At 38.8% G+C, this 20,318-nt stretch overlaps 1 protein-coding gene and 1 long non-coding RNA gene across 2 annotated transcripts in view; both read left to right on the forward strand.

Annotated features, from left to right (window-relative positions):
* CNTNAP2 (contactin associated protein 2) overlaps positions 1–20,318 on the forward strand; it is a 1,960,721-nt gene that overhangs the window by 984,310 nt on the left and 956,093 nt on the right. The gene's annotated exons all lie outside the window — the stretch shown is intronic.
* LOC122235380 lies at positions 1,653–6,974 on the forward strand. Its single transcript, XR_006213443.1, has 3 exons — positions 1,653–1,698; positions 3,544–3,626; positions 6,755–6,974. It is a non-coding gene; the product is annotated as an uncharacterized LOC122235380 (long non-coding RNA).

The raw sequence follows: 20,318 nt of genomic DNA on the forward strand, positions 1-20,318 counted from the left end.
GTCATAGAAGTGTATAGTATAAAGTTCTTAACTTTCCATAAAATAAGGTTTAATTATTATAAAAAATTCAAAAAGATTTTTGAAGCCAAATTGATTTGGTAGTTAATCTGGAAGAACAATAATCAAGATTATCAGAATTATTCTGAAAAAACAAAAAGGAATTTGTATCAATATACATTAAAAGCTACTTAAATATGCAATAAACATTCCAGTGGGAATTGAAACAAAAACGGAACAATTTAGAGTCCAAAACTATACGTAAGCACTGCTTTTAAAACAAACGGGATGAAAGTAATGATTCAATATATAATTCTAGAGGGTTTTTTTTTTTTTTCTGTGAAAGGGAAGCTAAATTTAGATTCTTTACTCCATTTTCTAAAAGGAACCTTGGAAATATCCATACTCTTTGACCCAGTCATTTTTGTAATGCATCCCATGAAAACAATCCTAACAAAACAAAACACAGATTACTTTATTTATGATTATTTTAGTCAAGATTCTGACAGAAGACCAGAAACCCCTTTAAATATCTTAAACAGAGTGAGATTCAATACAAAGAGTCAGAGATTTACAAAATTGTTGGGCCGACAACAGATGTTGGCGAGGATGCAGAGAAAGAGGATCTCTTTTGCATCGTTGGTGGCAATGCAAGCTGGTGCAGGCACTCTGGAAAACAGTATGGAGGTTCCTCAAAAAACTAAAAATAGAACTACCCTACAACCCAGCAACTGCACTACTAGGCATTTATCCAAGGGATACAGGTGTGCTGTTTCGAAGGGACACATGCACCCCCATGTTTATAGCAGCACTATCGACAATAGCCAAAGTATGAAAAGAGCCCAAATGTCCATAGATGGATGAATGGATAAAGAAGATGTGGCGTGTGTGTGTGTGTGTGTGTGTGTGTGTATGTGTGTGTATATATATATATATATATATATATATATATACACATATGTATATATATGGTGTGTGTATATATATACATATGTATATATATGGTGTGTGTGTGTGTGTGTATATATACATATATATACACACACACACACACAATGGAGTGTTACTCGGCAATCAAAAAGAATGAAATCTTGCCATTTGCAACTACATGGATGGCACTGGAGGGTATTATGCTAAGTGAAATTAGTCAGCCAGAGAAATACAAAAATCATATGACTTCACTCATATGAGGACTTTAAGAGACAAAACAAATGAACATAAGGGAAGGGAAACAAAAATCGTATAAAAACAGGGAGGGGGACAAAACAGAAGAGACTCATAAATATGGAGAACAAACTGAGGGTTGCTGGAGGGGTTGTGGGAGGGGGGGATGGGCTAAATGGGTAAGGGGCACTAAGGAATCTACTCCTGAAATCATTGCTTCACTATATGCTAACTAATTTGGATGTAGATTTTAAAAAATAAAAAATTAAATTAAAAAAAATTGTTGGGAATGACTGGGAACAAAGGTCAGAATAATGGCTGTTTGGGGAGTTCAAGACAATGGCTACAGATGATCTCGCTCCCTGCGTCAAGGAAGTGGGTTGATACCTGTCCACTGCAGACACGAGAAATAATGACCTATTTTCTCTACATTCTAAATTCTGCCCAAATGTCTCATTGTTATGATACAATCTAATGTGGAAACCTGTTGTCAGGGGTTCTAGGAAACACAGTTTGTCTTTCAGCTCTTTAACAAAGGTGAGAACCTAGATGTAGTGACAATTCAAGTATTACAACTATGGTTATAACGCATTGTTATGTGGGATACTTGTGTAAGAAATTTTGATATAACAACAACAACAAAACGCCAACAATCTAAATGCCAATATTATTCAAATGATGGGATTCTATGAAGCTGTTAAATACCGTATTTTTCAACGCATGAGAAATCATGTTTCATGATTCAGTGACCTGAAAAAAATTCACTATGTTAACTGGAAAAAGAAATCAGTTTGCAAAGTAATATTAACCTACAGTATTATAGCATATGGTGTATAATTCTAGCAATTCCAACTTTGTAGTGATGACGTTTTCTAACTGCAGAGTTAAGTATTATAGACACTGTCCTAAAATCCCATTTTAGAAATGGAGCTCTCATTGGGGCACCTGGGTGGCTCAGTCGATTAAGTGTCCGACTTTGGCTCAGGTTACGATCTCTCCTTCTGTGACTTTGAGCCCCATGTCAGCCTCTGGGCTGACAGTTCAGAGCCTGGAGTCTGCTTTGGATTCTGTGTCTCCCTTTCTCTCTGACTCTCCCCTACTCTCATGCTCTTTCTCTCTCTCAAAAACTAAACATTAAAAATTTTTTTAAATGAAGCTCTCATTTGAAAAATGAAACTTTGTTAAGGTAACATGCAGAAAACCTGGAGAACGATTCTGAAAGATTTTTAGGTTAATATCATGTTAGCAATCAACTCTCTAAAATACTACATTGTCCAATGATACTATGCTATATGCTGGTTATAGTTACTTTAAAATAAATGCTATAGTTGGAAAAGCAGAAAGAATTTTCATGGCTAGGTTTTTCCACTAACCAGGTGACTACACTAGAGATCTCATTAACTTAAAAACCATAAAATCAAAAATGTTTTCTCAGTGTCCATGATAATACAGGAATAAACTTGCTTTTCTGTGAACATAGTGCTTTAATTTGAATCTGTCCTTCAAGAAATACCATCTGTTATCTGGTCTATTATCAAGACGGATGCCACAGGCTATTGTTGGGAGAGCAAACCTTCAACAAGCAATCAGTTCTTTAAAAAAAAATTATGTGAGCATATTACTCTCCTTTGCAGAATGATTACACCATATATTTAGTTGTCTGATAGAGAAAGTGTTTTATTGGAATGGAATTATTTACCCTTGGGGACTCACTCTGGGAGTCTGCAAAGGGAGTGCACATCTCCAGGAGTTTTTCCAGGTCACTCTATCCCTGCTAATGTTATTCAGTTATTCTGCCTTTTGTCAGTTCTGCTTTGTGTATGATTTTTTAAATTGCCCATTATTTGTTCAATTTCATATCCAGATAGAACTCCAGTCTACATTTTCATACTGGCTGTTGTTCAAAATTCAATTATTATCCCTCTTTTCTCTGACTTCAACATCAATAAGAGCATTTAAAGGTCAAGGGAGAGTTTTAATCAGTTCGGTTTAGGGGAGGAGAGAATGTGTAGGCAAAAGCAGAAGTCTAGTAGGGAAGGCCGTATAGAAATTACTATGAATTGCTTCACTTACATTCCCCATGACTCTCTGAAAGACATAGATGAAGGGAGATTAAATCAGAGCATTCAAACTTAAGCCACGTACATTTTTGGTTTGGGCTTGAAAATTACAAATCTAGCCATTTTATGGTAGTTATGATAAACACGCTGTATGGACCTATATATGGTTATCTGTCTATAAAACCTCATGTTGCATCAAAAACAAATAATTAAAAACAGACTGTGCTTAAACAGTAACAGTTCTTACCTGGCAAAACAGAATGTGACTCTTAAGAGATGACTCACGCTAGAATAGGTATTTAATTTCCTAATCCGTTTTTAGGAGGAAGTTTTCTCTGGCATCAGGATGTTAAATGAGTCAAATCTCCAAGGCGCTTAGAATTTCATAACCCGAGGAGAAAACAGGTTAGTAGTTTTGTGAAAGAAATCAGCAGTATACATTGTCACCAATGTTCTCTTTCCTTTAAACTCTATATATCACCTGTCTCAGATACTCTAATTGCCAAAAAACTTAAACATTTAACTTTGAACAATTTGCATTTACCTCTACCCGTTCAGATAAAAATATCATTCTTATGAATTTAAAGGAGCTTAAATATTTCACCATCTTCTGTTCTGTAGCTGGGAACCTAGCACATCGTCACACAATGGGTGGCGTAGAGTAGTGGCTAAGAGAACAAACCCCAGTCTTAATCCCAGCTCTGTCCTTTAATAGACATGTGACACTGAGCAAGGTATTCAACCTCTCTGTCTTGGTTTCTTTCTTTGTAAAATGGAGAAAATAACATTCCTAACTTACAGGGTCGACTTGAAGATTAAACATGTTTATATAGACTAGTAAGTATATTGAACAGTGTTTGACATAGAAGCATTGAGTGATCAGCTGTGGTTAGTATATCCCTGAGGAATAGTTTTCAGGTATACAAACATGAGAGCTATTTTGGATTGGGATCAGGAAAACAGCCACTTGCTTTTAGATACCATTTTTAACGTGTGGTCTTACATGTTTAAATGATTGGGGGGAAAAGAAATATTTTGTGACACATGGAAACTACATGAAATTCCAATTTCAGTATCCACAAAGTTTTATTGAAACACACGCCAGACTTGAGTATGACTGCAAAGCCTAAAATACTATCATCCTTTACAGAAAAAGTTTGCTGACTTACGGGCAGTATTTTAATATAGCAGTGTTATTCTTTCTTCATTCATGAATCCAACAGTAATTGTTAGATTCGATAACTTTCATTTTTTCCAGGAAACCAAATTAAGGGTTATAGTGTTAAGAAATATTCAGTTTTTAGGTTTTTTTTTTTATTAGAAAGGACTCCTTAATATTTCTAGAAAGTACAGAACAGGTGAAGTCAGAATTAAGGATTTTATACTTGCATAACTTTATAAACATCATGGTGTTTTTCGAAATATGTATGCAGATTCATAAATACATATGCACACACACATGCAACAAGTGACATATCTACAATTAAACATATTGGCCATGAGATAAAGGACTATATGCCAAATATATTCATACTGCATTAAGTGCTCCTTTTTAATGTCGGGGTTTTTTTTGTTTTTAATTTTTTGAGTGAATAAGGCTTATTGTCTGGTTCCTCTTGCTGAGTTCTCTAATGCCTTTGTCAGTGCAGGATTTTAAATGTGGAGACAACTCTCTCTTACACGATTTTTAATATCCCACCATTGCCTAGTATGTTGCAAGCACAGGGTAGGCTATTTGATATATCTTCATTGAGATTTATTGACTCGAATTAAATTACTTAGAGTTAAGTAAAACATCTCAGACAATGAACCCTCAATAATCTTGGCTGTGTTTACCATGTCCTGAGGCCTAAGAGAAGCCACAATTTAAAAGTTCTAAAATAATTACAGAAATAAATATGGTGCCATATTGTTCACTGCAAAGTACCACTGTCGATTACAAATTCAATTTTCAGTGGCAGTGTGAACGTAGAGAATTTTCCAAATGCACCATCTTGTAACTGAGTGGTAATGTTTTTTGTTGTCGTTGTTTTTTGTTTCTTTGTCTTTGGTGCCCTCTTTGCGGCTCTAAATATTTTAACATCGTTACTTGTTTTGCTAAAATATTATCTCACTAGCTCAGCATGTGCTAGGAATTAACAAAATACACAGTGAAAATGAGTTTTGTTTTCCTTGGTGTGGAAATGTTACCCCACCCAACAATTTGATTCTTGTTTTTAATTATGTTTAAAGGACCCTTTGCTAGTTTGATCTCTCTCAGTGTAGCGAAAGATCGATAGGTACTGCTGGAATGATCTACTTCCCATGCCACTTTCTATCACTGTGATTAGTATCATTATCTAAAACTTAAGAACATACTAATTGGCTTCAATATATGATCAGCTTTAAAATCAAACAGTATTAGGATTTGCTTTCTTTGGTTTGTATCTACTTCCCCTTAGCACTCCAGTGTTGGATTTTCTTCAACCCCAAAGAATTAAGGGGGGGGGGGGGGGAGAGGAATCATCCATACTTTGTGCAGAAGAATGGACATACAAGCCTTCTAGCAGAGATTTGAATTCTAATAGTACCACTTAGCCTTTTCATATCTTTGGGCGAGTTCATTTTCAAAGCCTCAATAGCCTTATCTGGCAAAGTATTATCATCCCTTCTTTGCAATGTGCTTGCTAAGATTAGAAATGATAGACATAACACAGCTGTCCCAGTAAACCTTCAATAATTGTGGTTGCTGTTGATTTTGTTGTGCTCTGATCAAGGTCCTTGTTGACCCAGTGAAAACCTTCTACTTCTTGCTCTCAGAGATCATTTCCTTATTCTTCATCTGTCTTCAGTAAAATAAAGTGATTTGTTTAGGGAACATGATATTACCACAGTCATCCACATCATGACTTCATCCTGCCAGTTGGAACTTGTTATAGCTTCAGTCCGGGGCTTGGAAATGAAGCCTGGGCATGTGGCACTGAACTGTAGTGGTGGTAGGACCCCAGTGAGGAGAATTGGGAGCCAAGAAGAAAACAGAGCAGAAAAAACGTCACCAGAATTTCCCTTGTCCTGTCCATAGTTATTCTGATTTCAACCTATCATTGGCAGGTACTATTGAGATAAAGAAGAACTTTAAAGACCATTGTTGTGGACGTTCCAGCCTCCCTCTGTATTCCCATTCTGTTATATAGCTTTACAAGTTGCCTCTTTCAGAGACTTCCAGAGGACTCCCCACTTACCGCAGGGCAATCAACTAGTCTTCCCCTGTCCTGTTCATTCCTAGTTCGCGATACTGTGGTATACTTAACCCAGAATTTATTCCAGGTTTACACGTTAACACATATTTATTGAGGGCCTACCATCATTCTAGCTGTTGAGGATGCAACAGAAAACAATACTAATAAAAATCCCTGCCCTCAGTGAGCTTGTATTTCAGTGGGAGGGTGCAATTAATTGAACGAGTTATTGTGTATATTAGCAGGGGATGAACAAAGGAGGGGGAGGAGGGAAAGTGCTGAGAAGTAGGAGGTGCAGTTTTAACTCGTTGTCAGGAACAGCTTCACCGAGGTGACCAGTAAAATCACCAGGAGGATGTACAGGAGGAAGAGCAGTTTGGGCAGGAGTAACCATAAGCGTGAAAGCCTTGAGGCAGGAAGACGGCCTTGAAGATCTAAGAAGAGGATGGAAACCAGTGTCATTGGATTGCAAGAGATAAGATCCTATCAGCAGGGGTGCTATGGAGGCAGGTAGGGGATAGCTGCTGAAAGACATGTTGACCTTTACTCTGAGTAGTGCGGGGAGCCTTCGAGGGCTCTCAACGGAGAAAGGAAATGGGAGGACTTGTGATTTTATTTATTTATTTTTGCTGCAAAAAGGTGACTTTATTAAGGCACGGAGACAGGACCCATGGGCAGGAAGAGCTGCCTGGGACTTGCGATTTTAAAAGATTCACTCTAACTGCTGTATTGGAAACAGACTATAGGGAAGGAAGGCAGAAACAGGCAAACCGATTAGGAACTTACTGTCAATGTCCGGGTGATGTCTGTGGTAGGGCCAAGGTGGAAGCAGCCGGATTCTGAAAGGGACTTGGTAACGGATGGATGGTAGTCAGGGGAGAAAGTGACGGCCGTGTATGATGCAGAGGTTTTCAAGGATGTGAAAGGTGAGAGATGCTGATAGAAATGGCAAAAAAAAAAATTAAAGCAGAGCAAGTTTGGGGTCAGCATCAGGAAGTCATTAGGCCTGCTGGATTTGAGAGGGGTTAGTTATCCCAGGGGAGATGCTGAATGGACAGGTGTGGAGTTGGAGAGTCAGCAGAGCTAGAGATACAAGGAGAGTCCTCAACACAGACAAGTTGTGGGACTGGACAGGATTACTGAGAGCAGGAGGAAAAAGGGACGGGGTCCAAGGACTGCTCTTTATTTATACTCTAATGTGAAGGGGCTGGTGAGAGGGGAAGTAGAGGAAGGAATAGCGAAGGGCTGGGGTCCTAGATGCCTCTGACAGAATGGATTCAAGGAACTGTAGGTCAGATGCTGCTGATGGGTCCTGACAGGTGGCGACTGAAAAGTGGCTGCTACATTTTAGGAACAGCAGGTCCCACGTGGCTGTGATACAAGATGTCCTGCTGTGCCTGTTCAGAGGAGTTTCAAGAAAGAATAAAAGGAAAATAATTGGAATCATTGAGCAGAGATTTGTTTAAACTGATTTTTGCTGCCAAAGGGAGTAGAAAAATGGGGCAATATAGCTGGAGAGGGGGCATGGTTTAAGTTTTTTCTTTTTTAAAAAATTTAATGTTTATTTTTGAGAAAGAGAGAGACAGAGCATGAGTGGGGGAGGGGAAGAGAGCGAGGGAGACACAGAATCCGAAGCAGGCTCCAGGCTCCGAGCTGTCAGTACGGAGCCCGACGCGGGGCTCGATCTCACAAACCTCGAGATCATGACCTGAGTCGAAGTCGGACACTTAACCAACTGAGCCTCCCAGGTGCCCCAAGTTTTTTTTTTTTTTTAAATACAGACGTGCTTGTATGATAATGGACATGAATTAACGAAGAGGAAAATGATTTATAATGGGGGATAAAGGGATGAAATTACAGGAGAAAGTTCCTTGACCAAGTGGGGGAGATAGGGTTCAATGTAGAAGAGAAGCTGGCCTTTAGGAACAGTTGGTCTTATCAACAGATGAGAAAGCCTCGTCTCTTAGCCTTCATAGGAGCATCCACATTTAGATACAAGCTACTATCTAACTAAATCTCTAGCCATACAATTTTAGTAAACTTAAAATGAAGCATTTCCAGGGTTTTGAAGTCTATTTTCCTTCTTAGAAAAGAGACTAATTAGAGCCTCCTCAGTTCTATCACACACATATAACCCTGGGAAAAATATGTCTCTGGCTGAATGTAGCCCATTTAAGGCACGCAAAATTCATTCTTTCCCTTATGTCTGACGGGGACTATAGCAGCTCCAGTTTGTAAATGAGCTCATTCATTTGTGAACTGGGAGTCATAGCTTTGCTCAAGTACAAGAAACAGCTTGAATTTGCCGGAGTCCAGCTCCAACAGGTCCAGGGGTTCCCGAAGGATGCACGGCATCGGAGAAAATAAAACAAAACTAAAGTAAAAAACTAAAAAATAAAAAACCAAACTAAAAAAACTAAAACTAAAATAAAAATGGACACAGACAAGAGCAGTGTGTTGAACTGGCCGATTTGTTGTAATAAATGTGGCATTCTATTTGCTAGTGATTTCCTCGTAGCATACGTCATCTATGTTTTTCTAACATTACCTAATTTTGAAAACGTTCCTGTTTAATCAACCTTTAAGAAATAACATGGTGATTTTCCCCTGATTTTCCCGCATACCCTTTGATTATTGATTAATTTCTTACATTATTCCATTTATGCATCTGCGTGTATCTATAATCTACAAAGCATTTGCTTTGCTGTTCTCGTGAAAGGCCCTCCATTTCTCAGCACCTCAAGTGGAACAGTTACAGGGACATGACCTCCTAACCACATGAGGCCAGAAGAGCAATGTGTCTGCCTCGGTCCGAGGTGCCAGGAAGGGACCGAAAAAGCCTTAGAAACCCATGCCTCATACATTCTCAGAGAGACAGTGCACCTAGGAACCAATGAACCATTCTGTAGCTTCACCGACTAGGTTCAGTCATCCTCTGGAATGCCTCCGGGGGGCCGGGTGGGCCTAGGGGTTGAAGTCACCTGTGCCCAGAGATACACTCCTTAGTTGCCGGAGTAGGGCTTTCAAATTAATGTGTCTCTCCTTACAGGCCCTCTTTGCTGGCAATTGCATGAGGCTATCCTTCCTGTAAGTAGAGGAGTCTCCATAGGGGATGGCAAGGGCTAAACGTAAGGCCGCACAATTTCTTGCAGAGCCTTATCTTCTTCCCTAGTGGTTCTTTTCCCAGGGGGCCTGCCGACGGCAATTCCCCAACAGACAATACCCCAGGTACTTTAATAAGGCCAAATCACCTAAAAGCGGGAGGACAAGAAGCTTCACTGTCAGCGGGCCACCTTGCAGTGACCAATCCATCCACAGCCCGGGCCCTGCCACTCAGGCTGGGATAGCTCGGCTTCCAGAATGAATTCAGTGGTCTTAAAAAAGCTTCCACTGGGTCCTTCAGTCGGTGAAGTGTCCGACTTGGGCTCAGGTCATGATCTCGCAGTCATGGGTTTGAATCCCATGTCAGACTCTGTGCTGACAGCTCAGAGCCTGGAGCCTGCTTTGGGTTCTGTGTCTCCCTCCCTGTCCCTCCCCCACTCGCTCCCAGGCTCCATCACTGTCTCTGTCTCTCTCTCTCAAAAATAAACATTAAAAAAAAACAAACACAAGTGCCAGTAACTGTTTCAAAATCCTTTGCTTTTGAATCTATGAAAGCATTTTATGATTTTGGCAGTTGAGCAGCTGGGTGGTCGACTTCGAAACGCTCTATCTCTAAGTGAGCCGCAGTAAAAACTGACCTGACAAAAATAAAGTGTTTGCACAAACCAAAACGCAACGTCTAGACTCTGACTTATAGGGAGTTTCAATCGGTATCCACAAATATTAGCGCAAACACAGTGACAGGTTTCAAATGAACTTGGTGGAAAAGGCCATTCATTTGTGGACAGTGTTTTACTCAGGCTTAGCAGGAAGCCCATGGTAGTGATCAATACTTCCCCACTCACCACTGCATTTAAAATATGTTTTTGTCTAGATAGACAAAGGCACCGTATAAACTTGCGAAGGAAGATTGTTTTTTATCTTCTCTGCTGATGTAAATGAATGCAGGTTAGAACGGAAACCTCAATACGATAAAGTAAAAATAAACGCTACTCAGGTTTGAAAGAAAATAGTGGAACATCTCTCCCTGGCCTTATTAATGCTGTGTATTCTAGAACTTCAAAACAGTGTCCAAAGTATTGGAGAGAAATTATCCTAAAAGATGCAGGGGAGTTAGCAGCGCTTCTGTGTACAAATCACTAAGCTTCATGTGAAAATATAGTTACTCAGATGTTTACAATTTTTTAAAAATATTGACATGCAACGATTCTGTTATTTTATACATTTGCCAAATGGCAAATGAAGAACAGACTTTTGAAGAAATCTGACGCCTCTTACCTTGGCCTTTATTTAGCGTGTTTATTTTGGGTTCAAGACATCAAAAGGACTTAAACTTTTCACGTTTTTGTTTCTCTGAATAGCAGCTGTTGAAATTACCTCGATTGTTATGCGATCTGTTACTGGCAAGTAAACCCAAGCATATGCCCTGTGGCTACCTGATTCAGTTTTCAGGTAGCCTAAAAAAATCAGCATTAAGGAAAACAGTTCGCGTTCTGTATTGATGAACCAATCAGCCAGGCCGTGTTGTGATACCATCTATGGCTGGATATTTGACCTTCCAGATTGCTGCTGACCAGAGAAAACGAACCAGGTTTAAGGAACATTTGTATATTCCTTCAACAAGATTACTCGTTCTATTTTCAGAGAGCTATTCCGTTATAAAGTCAGTGAGGTATCTTTATAAAGAAACACACACAAACCCTTGAAATAAGCAGGAAGGAAAAGAATAGAACCATCCACAGTCCTACCCTAGAGAGAAACCTCCTATGACCATGTTGGCTGGGTTAACGTATGTCCCCTATTTCTTCCATGAAGCAGGCTGCCTGCGTTCATGACTGCCTGCTCCCTGCTAACTCAGCCTGGCTGCCCCCTACGCCAGCAGAACGGCTTCGTGTTTATTCTCTTAACATTTGATGCCATCTTGACTTTCTATTTTAATGCCACATAATTAAATCTTAGATACTCCTCTAAAACACGATCGACAGAGAAAAAACTTATTCTCTGCAAACTTGCTTTAATGATTTTGCGCTAAGATTCCAGTGAGGAATCTTTAAATTTATTTCAAATTATAGGGAGACAACTGTGAACTATTGACTGAAAAAGCGTAAAGAGAGAAAAAAGTTGGAGCAACCTCATGATCACGTCTGTTCCACCCAAAAGGAATTGTTACAGGCTCATACAGATATATAACTTGTTTTTAAAAGCTTAGACAGAGATCCCCTTCAGAGACCTCTTGAAAAAAATTGTCCTATATAAAAAAATTGAATAAAAATTTGAAGTCAGGGAAAATATTTAATATAGGTGTAATTACTAATAACTTTTCTTTAATCATTTTTATTAAATGGCTATAAGTTCTCATCACATTTACTCCTGTTTACAGAATAGCAATTAGTTGCTAAATTTGCTTAGGATTTAGATTTCCTTGTAGTTAAAAAAAATTTAATGTTTATTTTCGAATAGGGACAGAGTGCGAGCAGGGGAGGGGCAGAGAGAGAGGGAGACACAGAATCCCAAGCAGGCTCCAGGCTCCGAGCTGTCAGCACAGAGCCTGATTCGGGGCTCGAACTCACAAACCGCGAGATCATGACCTGAGCCAAAATTGGTTGCTTAACTAACTGTGCCATCCAGGCACCCCCTCCTTAAATTTTTTATGAAAAGATTATTTTTAAATACTTCTGTTTTCCAGAATATGCTTTAAAAATCTGTAGGAAATATTGCATATTATATTTGTATCTTAGAAATGCAAAACACAAATTAGCATGATAAATACTAGGAGATCTCCACAGTAAAAAGTAACACTCAGGAAGAAATCAAAATAATGTTTTAGTCATTTCATTTTCAAACCATTTCAAGCTTACCAGAAGCTATCAATATGGAAGAATTCACTTTTTTTTTTTTCTGAGTCATTTGAAAGTTGACAACTTGATTCCCATCATCCCCAAACCCTTTAGCTTGTGCTTTCCACAGACACAGGCAGTCTCCTACATACACGATACAATCATCAAAACCATGAAATTAACATTATTTCATTATTTCCCCCTCCTCAGATCCCATTTGAGTTTCATTTATATTTGGTTTCCTTCAGTCTGGAAGATTTCCTCAGCCTTTCTTTGACTTCCAGGGCTTTGATGTTTTAAAGAGTGGTATCTGTTTATTTTGTAGAATTTACCGGAATTTGAGTTTGTCTAGTGAGGTTTGCTTCAATTTGTGCATCTTTGGCAGGAACATCGCTCGAGAGAGGTTGTGCTGTTTTGATGATACACAGCCTTACACCAGCCCAGGATTTAGATTATCCGATTAAGGCAGTATGTACCAGGCTTCTCTAATGTGGAAAGACTTTCTCCTCTGTCACTAACCTTTGTCTTTTATGATTAGTGAGTATCTTGTGGAGGGTCTTTGAAACCGATAAGTGTCCTCTCCTCATAAAATCTTCCATTTATTTACTTTTCTCCGTATAGATTAATGGTGTCCTATTTTATTTAATGGGTTAAAATGCGTTGCCTTTTCCCCCCCCACTTTTTATGTTCCATCTGTTCCAGATTTGGCCACTGGGGGCACTTTCAGGCTGGTGTCTGTGTCCTTTAATCATAGTCCCACTATGTTTTGAGTAGTTCCCTGCTTTCTGCCACAAACAGATGTTCCTAGATCATTGTATACTTTACCTACCCCAGACTGGGTTCTTGTTCTTTCAGTCTTTTCTCCAGGAAGTCTTTGTTCCTTTTAGTGGAGAATTTTTTTTTTTAGAAGCCATGATCTGGATGTTAGATGTGCCCATTACTATCATGGTTTTTCTGCTCCCACATCTCAGTGGACAGAGGGAAGGAATATATGTGTGGTAAGTAAGCAGGTACATTGAGACACTTTCACATCAATATTTCCTTCTCCGTTTTTATATATGGAAGACCACAAATTCACACCAATACTCCAAACACCATAGGGTTCCTTCTAGTTTTCTACTTTGCCATGATTGTACTCCTTTCTCCAAGTAGAAGAACCCGGGCTACCATGGTCTTCAATATGTTTAATCCCCAGTTTCCCGTCAGTACTGCTGTGTCCTTGCCCACTTCTCTCAGACTAATACCCAACACCAGGCAGCTCCTCTGTCGGCAGGGACACACACTTCACCTTAACCAGTCTCTGACTTTCTAGGTCAAGCCATTCCCGCATGGGGGCACCTGTTTAACTTGCTCAGACTCTGATTCCCTGTGTCTGGCTCCTCTCTATGTAATTGTTCCTACTCGGGTCTTTGTCATTCACTCAATTTTTGATTCAGTAATTTTGAGCTTGTTCAGTATTAAAAAAAGAATGTTTCTTTAAGTATTTCATGCACTTAATAGTCTGTATCTGATAATTCCAATATCATTGGAATCTATAAAGTTTGCTTGTTGTTTTTACATACTTGCAAGTCACTGTCACATTCTTTCGTGTGGTGACCTTTTGATTCTGAGTGCTTTCTTTTAACTTGTGAGAGTCTTGGTTACCTGAATTGTTTTTTCTACAAATGATTTTTATTTTCTTCTGCTTGGAGTTAGAGAACCTGTCAACACTTTCGCCTACTAAGGTAGGCTGTATCACTTTCATTTGATACACGAGACATGGGACTTACATTTGAGCTCTCATATTCCCTTACCCCCAACATCTAAACAATTAATTCGGTTCTTTCAGCTCAACTTCCTATCGTCTTCACTGTCAGCGTTCTAAATCACTTCTTCCACCTTCCATACTGCTGAAAGAATGACTTAACTAAACCCCTCCCTGGGATTACCCACCCCAAATTCTTCAAAGGCTTCAGGTAAAATCCACACCATTCAGATTGTTACAGGACATGATACTTTGGTCTTTTCCTGTCTGCCTCTCTAGCCTCCTCCTAGGTCACTTACCCTCGTCTTCACCTCTTCAGTTGTATTCTAGCATAACAGATTCTAGATTTCCAAATGTCTACACATGCCCAGAGATCCCTATCTTCTATAACTAGTTCAAGTACTAGCTCCTGTCTTCTCTGGCCGGACCTGGGCTTTCCATCCATAGTGCTCTCCAACATACCGTATATACAACTCCACTGCAGCTCCTTTCACTTTGTATTATAAACACTTCTTTGAGTGTCTTCCTTTCCAACAGAATGCAGGTTCCAAACTTATGGCCAAGGATTATGTCTGTTCACCTGTACATTAACCACTCCTATTCTAGACTGGCATGGAACACAGTCTGTGAGTAATGATTGGGTTTATTATGGGCATATAGACGTAACTACTGCCACTGTTGTACAAGCAAAGAATGTTGTACAATTAAATTTGTACAAGAACCTAATGGTGGGAATTATGCATCCCTATAAACTATTACTAAAACACAAACATTATTGAACACAAAGTATGAGTTATGATTCTCCTTGTTCATTAGAACACTCTAGCACACATTCATTCAGGTTCTAAACACTCAACTTACCTAAAAAAAAAAAAAATCAATAAAAAGTTTATATATAAAGTCTAGAAATCTAAACTCCAGAGGGAAGTGCTGATGAAGGCCTTGTACTCAATTTTGATTGTCACAAGATGTGTAAGTCAAACTTCATACACCTACAGGTACACACACACTCTCCTGCCCTATTCTCTCATTGCGTAAATGCTTTCTTAACAGTCATCTTAATCTCAACGAAGCAGGAAGCAGCTTTAGTGTTGGTTTCAATGGAATGCCATCAAAGTTTTCATTTTGTTTTTCTTTTACTTGTGAATCAATAAATATTAAAGTCCTCTGCTTAATTTTCCTATTGAGAATACATTTTAGCTCTTGTCTGTGCCCGATATAGCTGAGTATATGGCCATACTAGATCTTTGAACTTCAACCCTATCTACAATTCTTTCATTTGGATTTTTTTTCTAGTAAACATAGGCAAATTCAAGCTCTCAGACATTTCCTTTTATTAATCATTTATAGCCCTTTCCTCTGTTCCCAGATATAAATTCGGCTATTAATTCTCTCCAAGTTAATAACAAGTGCTGTAAAAGTGTTATTCAGTCTACTAAGTTTATGCTTTAGAGTAGAAGGATAACTTCTCAGCCTTGCACTTATTGCTGTTTCAATAGTCACTATTAAGTTTTGCCTAAGGGTAAACCATGAAATTTAGAGCAGCTATCTTTTTTTTTTTAAATTTTTTTTTTTCAACGTTTTTTATTTATTTTTGGGACAGAGAGAGACAGAGCATGAACGGGGGAGGGGCAGAGAGAGAGGGAGACACAGAATCGGAAACAGGCTCCAGGCTCCGAGCCATCAGCCCAGAGCCTGACGCGGGGCTCGAACTCACGGACCGCGAGATCGTGACCTGGCTGAAGTCGGACGCTTAACCGACTGCGCCACCCAGGCGCCCCAGAGCAGCTATCTTTAAGAGTGGTTATAATTTAGTGCAGTTTAATATACAAATAATCCATTTACCATCCAATTCAAAAAAAACATGAGAAAGTTGGTAATTTCATAGATATAAAGAAGTCTTAAGAGCTTATCAAAGGGGGAACAAAGAGCTTATCAAAGAATCTGGATTAGTAGATGGGATACTATATATTGGTACTCCACATTGATGAAAATACCCCAAAAGTGTTTTAGTAGGTTTGTTGAGTTTATATTTCAACCTTGGCCACCTTATCAGTAGGTATTGATGATTGCGCATACATGTTAGTCAATAGCCCCTGAACACAGTAGACGTAGAAACTGCCTACAAAAAGGATTGTGTTTATGATGTACAGTATATTTGAATGAATTCTGCTGAATAAATGTTTAAGGTTTTCATTACTGTTTTGAGAAGTTATGTTATTAAACAGAACAAAATATGTTGTAAAACCCCAAACCATTAATATGATGTCATTTTGTATGAAACTACAACACTCCATACTTTTAATAGATACCCTCATTCTCTTTTCAGTAATTGAAAGCATTTTGCACAATGTGAGTGAAGTGGCAATATGGCAGGTGTGAGCTCCAAGCCTGGCTTTATTTTTATTTCATCTCCATCACTCTCTCGCCAAGACATTTTTGGAAAGGCTTCAGAAATTTGTGTCTCAATTTCTTCATCTATAAAATCAGGACAATAGTAGTACTTATTTTATAGCATCTTGTCAATGAACAAATACAAGTAGACTTGTCACAGGGTAAGAGGTCAACAAACAAGACCATTGGCTCACTGTACCTTTGCATAAAGAAAATATGGTCATTTCTTTGCCTCCCCTCCCAAGCCCCAGGCATTTTCCCTTCCAATTTTGGAGCAAACAATTAAGTTAATTAGTTACTGTAATTTCATATTACCTACATTTGACTCAGCACCGAGCTTCCTCTGCGGTGCTTGAGCTCTCTTTGCAGGTTCCCTTTCTCATTATATTAAGCATTTTCACTGCCAGAGCCTGCAATTACCCAGCTATAGCATTCAATAGCTCTTAGCGCATGTTCGCTTTGGCTAGCAGCAAAGTATCGACATCGTGTTTCCTGTCCTAACATCTCCCTAATTATATATTTGTAAAAGAAAACAAAAACAAAATACTTAAAATTACATGTAGAAGGGCACGATTCCCACATTACGTTCCATGTCATTTCAACAGATTTTTGGTGCCACAAAGAAAACCTAGTTGAGCGTATTTGCCTGTATGCACTTATTTTTTGTGGGGACCAGGGGTGGGGAAGAGGTGCCACTCTTGTTTTGCTGTCTTCTGTTTGAGTTTTTGCCCAAGTAATGGCTCACCGTCCGTTGGTTTTGTTGAATAAATAGCTTAACGCAGGGAGAATGCCCAGCCCTTTCAAGTAGGGTAAGATGTGTACCTGAGACCCTCAAGGTTGTCGTGAGCTGTTGGGATTTGGCTCAATAATTAGAAGCAGATGTTGCTTCAAAGTAGAAGGATGAACCAACTCAATCTTTACATAAAGTCTCCTCTGAGAGTCAGACCCTTGGTCTTTAAGGTAAGGATAAACCTAACTTTCTCATCACTGGAATTCTGGGCCATTCTGCCTCTGATCTTTATACCAAATCGGTGGGACCTCTGGTCCAATCCTAGATGCAAACTCTAATTATATCTTCTCATAGAGATTATATATTTTTTTTCTTCTTCCTGTGTATCTGAACTTTTTTGGTTGTCCTCTGTCTTCACAACTTTCTGTTACAGTGTGAAAACCACTGAAATAAAATCTTGGTGAATCTGATTTAGAATTGTCAGATAAAATACAAGATGCCCAGTTAGATTTGAATTTCAGATAAACAGCAGTGCTATACTTAGTGTACTTAGTATATGTATGTCTCATACAGTTCAAATTTAACTTGGTTTCCTGCCTTTTTATGTGCTCTACCTAGCAAGCCCAATCTCATCTCTAATTATGGATACAACTTTTTGAAACAGAACAGACTGATGCAAAACCTGAGTTCTCAGGTGTTTTTATTTTTCTTGTAACCTGCAAAAAGGCCAACCATTCTCTTGATTTGAATTTCCTAGTGTTCTGCTTGATCAGCTGCTTTAAGACTATTTTTCTTTGTTGACCCTGCTCCTTATAATGCAGTCAACTCCATCATTTTTCAACACCTGGTTCTTTTTTTTTTTCCTAGTTCATTTTTACTTTTACCAATATTCTTTTTTTGTGAAAAAGGATTCCAAAGTTTTCATTACTATTGTATCTTCCCTGAATGGCACAAGTTTATTTAAAGAATACTCAAACAGGATTTTAAAAACACAGGATCGCCATTGTACATTCTCTTTGCCTAGTTTAGACTATCTAAGGAAAATGTTACTGCTCTATTCTACACACCCAGAATTCTGGAAGAAATAATGCGCCTCTTTTCTTCTTTATATGCAGTCAGTTCCGTAACTTCCATTATGAATTTCTTCTTCAAAGTAAAATCTTTCTGTACATTTCCTCCAGTCTATGGCACAGTGATAGAAAGATTACTCCTCATGTAACTGGTGATTTTCCAGTTTTCATCCCTCCAAGGTCATTTTACACACTACTGTCAAATTTTTATGTATTTTTTATTTTTATTTTTAAAAATTTTAAAAAGGTTTATTTTGAAGGAGAGAGAGAGAGCAGGGGAGGGGCAGACAGAGAGAGGGAGAGAGAGAATCCCAAGCAGGCTCCACCCTGTCCAGCACAGAGCCCTATGCCGGGCTCGATCCCACAAAGTGTGAGATCCCGAGATTTTGACCTGAGCCAAAATCAAGAGTTGGATGCTGAATGGACCGAGCCGCCCAGGCGCCCCCGTTTTTTAAAGACGGACATCTTGATTGTGTTGCTCCCCAGGCCCTGGATTTCCCTTCGCACTCTTTGGATCAAGTACAAACTTCAGATGTTTCCATTTACCATTTATTCCTTGACTTACTCTCTTCTGTCAGTATCCTCCATGTTCATTTCACCAGATTCATTTAAAAACAGAAGTGGAATTCATCTCTGTGTATTGACCTAACCAACCCTTAATTGGATCCACTCTGCCTTCCTCCAGAATACAAAATGACAACCCCCCTCCTTCACCTTCAGCCCCCCCCATCATTTATAGGATATTCTCCATCATCAACCCGTTCTATTTTTTAAGCTATGTTCCTATTTTAACTCCTAACGCACTGTTATGTAATCATACCACAATGAAAAAGAATACACCTGAATGAAGTTCTGGCTGCTTCATTTGTGACAGATGAAGTGACTTTCTAAGTATCAGTTTTATTATCTTTAACAATTGGGATTATATTCCTTATCTAACAGGCTTGCTGAGAGTAATAAATTTAACATCTTGTGTCAATCAATCCATCCTGTGGTAAGGTGGATTTTAGGCACTAAATAGATGGCAATCTTTCCCCACAGTTATTTCCTAATTTAAAAAAAAAATCCAAATATTCAAAGGAAAGAGGTTATATATATTAGTATTATGCTTTTAAATGTGATATGCTGTTGGGTTACCTGGCTTTATCAAAAAATGATTTTCCTAGGTAACATACTTTTGTCCCTATAAAAGCAAAAGCTTTTAAAGCAAATTTTGAAGAAATCTTGCAGAAGGTTTTCTGAAAGAGTGTATTCTTCTAGATCTCCTTAAGTAGAACACACTGATGAATATTTATCATTTTATCATGAACTTGTGATTATATACATTTGTACACATATACATTCTTTTGACCTTGTAAAATGCATTCTTTTGGTCTGATCTGTTTTTGCATCTTCCTGTTGAGTGCCAGGTTATGTGAACCTACATGCCTCATCTCCCTCCTCCCCCTGACCCTGACCCCGACCCCAGGATCATCACCCAGTTCTCAACCACATGATCTACTAATTTTCTAAGTTATGCTTATCATCTAGAAGTGGAGGTTTTAGGTTTAAAAAAAAAAAAAAAAAAGATGAATTTGGGAGCACCTGGGTGGCTCAGTCGGTTAAGCGTCCGACATTGGCTCAGGTCATCATCTCACAGTTCAGGAGTTTGAGCCTGTGTTCGGCTCTGTGCGGACAGCTCAGAGCCTGGAGCCTGTTTTGGATTTTGTGTCTCCCGCTCTTGCTCTCTGCTTCTCCCCCACTTGCATTCTGTCTCTCTGTCTCTCAAATAGAAAAAAAAAAAAAAAAAAAATTAAAAATGTTTTTTAAAAAAAAGGTAATTTTATATGGGAAAAATAAATGCAAAGAGTGGGTAGCTCAGGAGCTCACGTCTGAGTCAAGTTTATTAAATCTTTTTGGTGAATCTAGAGGCCTTACTGCTTATTTCCTGATTTTTAGCGGTGTCCCTGGTGGTTTCTTGCCAATAAGGAATTTATAAAGATCTTAATGTTATGAGAAACAT

The sequence above is a fragment of the Panthera tigris genome, chromosome A2, assembly GCF_018350195.1.
Source record: "Panthera tigris isolate Pti1 chromosome A2, P.tigris_Pti1_mat1.1, whole genome shotgun sequence".
Classification (NCBI taxonomy): domain Eukaryota; kingdom Metazoa; phylum Chordata; class Mammalia; order Carnivora; family Felidae; genus Panthera; species Panthera tigris.